Source organism: Pinus tabuliformis, chromosome 4_1 (assembly GCF_031772625.1).
Source record: "Pinus tabuliformis cultivar Carrire ecotype Pingquan chromosome 4_1, CPIR1, whole genome shotgun sequence".
Classification (NCBI taxonomy): domain Eukaryota; kingdom Viridiplantae; phylum Streptophyta; class Pinopsida; order Pinales; family Pinaceae; genus Pinus; species Pinus tabuliformis.
The window spans coordinates 691,768,156-691,774,155 of record NC_142303.1 but is presented as its reverse complement, the minus strand read 5'-3'; positions in this window follow the sequence as shown (position 1 = coordinate 691,774,155).

Below are 6,000 nucleotides of genomic sequence, written 5' to 3'. Positions count from 1 at the left end.
TGCCTCCCAAATCATCTTGGCACACTCACTTGAAGATACAAAAATGTGTCCCACATAGCACAATATCCAATCTTGAAGGTGGAAGTATGGAACTAGCTTGCTAATCCTCAACATCTTGTAGGTGGAATTGAATTCCAAGTAATTGGTGTATAGTTGCATCCTTCCAGAGGTCTCGTGCTCACTAGAGTTGAGAATTGTGTTCAATGCCATAATCGGGTGTCAGTTTAGGAAGACGTGTGACATGATTGGTGCTAGCCTTCTTCTATTTGATGTTCAAATGGAATTGTTGTAGATATGTGGACCGTTTCTAATGGTGATTATTATGCAGCTTCCCCTATGTCTACATAAATTTAAGAGGATGACGATATGTGTGGATGATCATCTCCTTCCCAATAATATAATGTTTCCATTGTTGGTAGGCCTGCATAATAGAATACATTTCCTTATCATAGGTGGGGTATCTTCGGACAATCTCAGAGAATGTCTCACTGTGATAGGCTACTTGATGACCTTACTAAGTAAGGACAACACAATAGCATAGTTGGAGGCATTTGTATCAATCTCAAATGGTTGTTGCAGTTCTCTCAAGGTGAGCACTATTGCAAAGCAAAGGCGGTGTTTCAATTCAATGAATGTCTTATGTTGTGACTCAGACCAAAACAACTTTTCTTTTGCTACACCCTTAGTAAATTTACTAAGGTCCAAGTGATATGAGATAACCCCAACACTAATATTCAATAGAAATTAGCAATTCCCAAGAAGTTTTGAAGCTATATTAGAGTCATCTAGGCTAGTCAATCTGAATGACTTGGATTTTAGCTAGATCCACATGCACACCATGCTCATCAATTATGTAACCCAGATATTTGACCTCATCTATGCCAAAGGATCATGTATCTAAGTTAGCACATAGCTTATATTATCGTAGAGTGTCAAGAACCTACAAAATATGTTGCAAGTGCTCTTCCCAACACTTGTTGAAGATGATGATATCATCTAGATATACAACCATGAAAGATTTGGTGAAATTCTACAAGATGTCATCTATCAGCCTCATAAAAGTTATAGGGGTATTTTTCAAACCGAAGGGAATGACCAACCACTCAAAGAGATCCTCATTGGACTTGAAGATGGTCTTCCATACATCTATGGGTTCTATTAGAACTTGGTAACTATTCAAAATCAAATCAATCTTGTTGAAGTACTTGTCTCCCTTGAGCTAGTCAAGAAGGCCATTAATCCATGGAATCAATTATTTATTCCTGACTGTGATTTTTTTCATATCTCTATATTCAATGTAGAGTCTTGAGGCTCCATCCTTCTTCTGTATGAGTACAATTAGGCTCCCACGATGTGAGGAACTTGGTTGGATGTGCAATTTTTGTAGAAACTCCTAGATATTCCACTTTATTTCCTTATTTTCTAGAAGAGAGTGGTGGTATATTTTCCCATCAAATAGAGGTGTAATGGGGGTTAGATCGATCAAATTCTTGACATGACAATGCAAAGGTATCCCTATGGGTGAGGAGAAGATGTCCCCATACTCTTCCATGACCTTATCCGCTTGCTTTTTCTACACAAAGGAACCCTTTCTAGAGGCCATGGGCATAGCCATGATCTTCCCCTTACTTTGAGAGTGAACTAGGAAGAAAAAAATCTTATGCAGGCAGATGATCTTACTACATTTCTTAGCAAAAATCAAAGAAATGGCAGTAGGCAAGGCTACCTCTAATACCCTATATAGTTTTTTTCCCAAAGTAATAATTGTTGAAATATGGTAACAATAATATTCCAATTTAATTTGTCGTTGAATTAAATTGTGAATTAAAATTGAATTTAGTCTTAACAGCTACTTGGAAATAATTGATTTATTTATTTTAAATTAATTAGTTGGAGAAATTCAAGTTAGAAGTATTTCTGAAGTCATGCAAGAGTTATCCCTTAAATTAAGGAGATAAGATTGAGTTATAATTGAGTTGTAATTAGTTAACTCAATTTACTGAGTTAAAACCAGTTAAAGTAGTTCTAAACTGTTTGAGGAACTAATAGTGAGTTAACAGTCAGTTGATGCACTAATGCACTCAACTAGTGCTACTCTAGTTAACTGAAGATTCCCTCATCAGAAACTCATGCATGTCCATTCTGAGAAAGACCCAGTTGAGATTAATGTTCAAGGACAGTGTACTATCAATTGCATGTGTTTTATCATGGAGAAAACTCATGCATGCAATCAAGGATTCATCCTTGAGGATTACGCAGTTTTGAAGGCTTGTTTTTCCACTTGATAATAGGCTAATCATCCACAAGGAACAGCGCAAGGAAATAGGAGCTTGGAGGGCAGAGAGGAAGGCTAGAGAGAAGCCAAGATTGCTTGTGAGAATCTGTGAGGATTGTACTGAGAGCTGGCTAGCTATGAGAGCTAAGACTTTGTATAATTCCTATGTATTTCAACCATGTATGATAATACAATAGTGAGGGGTTTTATCTGAGACTTTCCCCAAAGTATTTTCATGTGTATTGTGCCATTGATTCTTCTTCTTCTAGTTATATTATTCAGCTCGATCTTTAATCTTCCGCAAATTGATAGTAGAAGAAGGTTATAATAATCTTCTTTGATTTATATTGCATTATCAGGTTAACCTATCACATATTTTCTACATGGTATCGGAGCTATGAACAGTATAATGAGAAGAGAATTCGAAGTTTGAAGTTCAAGGTTGCAGGTGCAAATCGAATTCATATCATACTTCAAGGTTGGCCAATGGCGTTCCATGGCTTGAGACTCGAGTATGCCCTGGAAGGTAGCTTGAATTACATAGAATGGAAAGATAGAATGGAGGTTGTATTAGAAGACAATGGCTTGAAGGAATTCATTAATCAAGAAATCCCAAAGCTAGCTTCAACTAATGTGCAAGAGTTGGCTGAGTGGAAGAAGTGTGTGGTGAAGCTAAGACGGATCATCCTTGAGGGAGTTCGAGACCATATTGTCTTGAGTCTCCATGGGAAGGATACTCCATTTTCAATGTGGAAGACATTGAAGGACCTCTACCAGAACAGCAGCGACCATAGGAAATTGGCGCTCAAGGATAAGCTTCGAAGAATCAAGATGGAGAAGGGCGATACTATTTCCACATATTTGAACAAGTTCACAACCTCCAGAGATGAGCTTGGCAGTGTGGGAATAACTACTTCCGATGATGATATGGTGAGCCTCGCTCTCCTTGGCCTTTCAAAGAGGTGCAATAGCTACCAGGACTCTGTGAATGGAAGGGAGAAACTGTCGGATTGGGAACGGCTGTGGTCGGATCTTATGTAGGAGGAGACCAGGAGGAGCACACGAGATGGTTCTTCATCCAAGAATGATGATGAAGAAAATCTGACCTTAGCAAGTAAGGCAAGGAAAGGGAAGGGGAAGGATTCCCATTTCAAATCAAATTCTTCTCATGGAGGTAAGAAGGGTGACATGTCTAAAGTAGGATGCTTTAATTGTCACAAGATGGTACATTATGTGACTAATTTCCATTTGGAGAATTCCAAGAAGGAATCCTCGGAAGGATCAAAAGGTGAGGCATTAGCCTCTTAGTTCGAAATGGACTTTACCCTCATCGCATGCATGGTGTCATAGATGACGGGTTGTGTCTGGTATCTTGACAGTGGAGCCTCATTCCACATGACCAGTGATAAAAATTTATTCAGTGCCTTGGAGGAGAAAGACCTCAAGATGCGCTTAGAGATGGGTGACAACGGAAGGTATAGTGTTTCAGGAGTGGGCACAGTTTCTTTTCAAAGGGAGCATGGAGCTCCTCTCACCTTGATAGATGTGATGTATGTTCCTAGACTAAACAAGAACTTGGTATCGGTCGCAATGTTGGAGGAAAAAGGATACAATGTTGTCTTCAATAAAGGAAAGGTGTTCCTAAGACACATAGCCACGAGTCAGACCAAGAGGATAGGGATTCAAGTGAAGAATCTCTATAAACTAGAGGTAGATGATTATGCAACATTGGGTACGAAAGCAGAATTGGTGCAAAGCCAAGACATTGGCAAGTTGTGGCATACGCAGTTGGGCCATTTGCATCATTCTGCTTTGAAGATAATGCAGCAGATATCTACAGGACTTCCCAAAGGTAAACTTGAGCAAGTTGACACACGTAAAGGTTGTACCTTGGGAAAGTACACCAAGTCTTCCTTTCATGATCGAGACAGTTGAGCAGAGGCTATCTTAGAGCAAGTTCATACTGATTTGTGTGGACCATTCTCGATGGAATCCACAACGAAGCAAAGGCATTATGTGATTTTCATCGATGACTATTCTCATAAATGCTGGATTTATTTCATGCAGAAGAAGGACCAAACTTTCACAAAGTTTTGTGATTTCAAAGCTTTGGTCGAGAAAGAGTTAGGGAAGAATATCAAGGCTTTGAGAAGCGACAACGATGGAGAATATGTCTCTCAAGAATTTAAGGACTTCTGTGCAGAGGAAGGAATTAAACGAGAGTTGACAGAACCTCATAACCCATAGCAAAATGGGGTGGACGAGAGGAAGAATAAAACTATTGTGGGGGCAGCACGGGCAATGTTGCATGACCAAGGCATACCACTTCACTTGTGGGTTGAGGCATGCAACACAGCGGTCTATTTGGAGAATAGAAGCCCACATCACATACTTGGGATGAAGACACCAGAGGAAGCTTTCTACGGTAAGAGACCAGATGTGGGCCACTTCAGGATCTTTGGCTCATCAGTACATTGCCATGTGACAAAGGATGCACGGAAGAAGCTTGAGATGATATTTGTGGGGTACACTGATACACCTCACAACTATCAAGTGTACTTGCCTACCAGTCAGAGGACAGTGGTTCGCAGAGATCTCAAGTTTGATGAGCAGAAGGCCATGTGAGTTTCCCTTGAGAGGGAGCTCCAACTACAGGCTGTGGAGGAACCATTGGTTCCTAAGGAGGAGGAGCCTCAGACTGATGCGGAGCAGCCGCATGCAGAGGTTCTATGAGTGGAGACATCCACTCAAGTAGAGTCTTCCAGAGATGGATGGAAGTGCACAAGAGAAGCTCACAGATTGTTGGAGGATGCAAGAGAGAATGCAGGAGCACCATCTTCTCAGTGCAGACAGAGGAGGTCACCTGAGACGTACAATGGATACATGGACCTTACTGGGGAATGTGTTGAGACAGAGCCATCTTCCTTTGAGGAAGCAGTGAAGTAGCCAATTTGGGTTGATGCTATGGTGGAGGAGTATGACTCCATAGTTCGTAACAATGTTTAGGATGTGGTTCTGAGACGGAGAACAAGTCGATTGTGAGTTCTCATTGACTTTACAAGGTAAAGCAAGCTGCTGATGGTAGTGTGGAGAAGTATAAGGCAAGATTTGTTGCCCATGGCTTTTCACAGGGCGAGGGGATTGATTATGATGAGAATTTTTCTCCTATCGCAAGGTAATCATCTATCAGATCTATTTTGGCACTATCAGCACAGATGGGTTGGAAGATCCATTAGATGGATGTGAAGATTGCATTCCTCAATGGCAAGATTGAGGAAGAGGTGTACATATAGTAGCCAGAAGGTTTTGAGACCTTCGATCATGAGTCGCATGTGTGCCAACTCAAGAGAGCGTTGTACGAGCTAAAGCAAGCACCTTGTGCTTGGTAGACCAAGATAGAAAACTACTTCACCAGGTTGGGCTTCATGAAGAGTGAAGCGTATGCGAACTTGTACCACATCATGGTGAAAGGTAAAATGTTGATCATCATACTTTATATTGATGATGTCATATTGACTAGTGATGATCAGTTGATCGTGTTCGAGATGAAAGACATGGGTCTCATGCATTACACCCTTGGCATGGAAGTGTGGCAAAAGGATGGGGATTTGTTTGTGTCTCAGGGAAAGTATGCCAATGAGATACTTAGGAGATTCCACATGGAGAAGTGCAAGCCCATGCAGACTCCTCTAGTAAGTAACTGGAGGAAGGAGGTTGCTACTTCA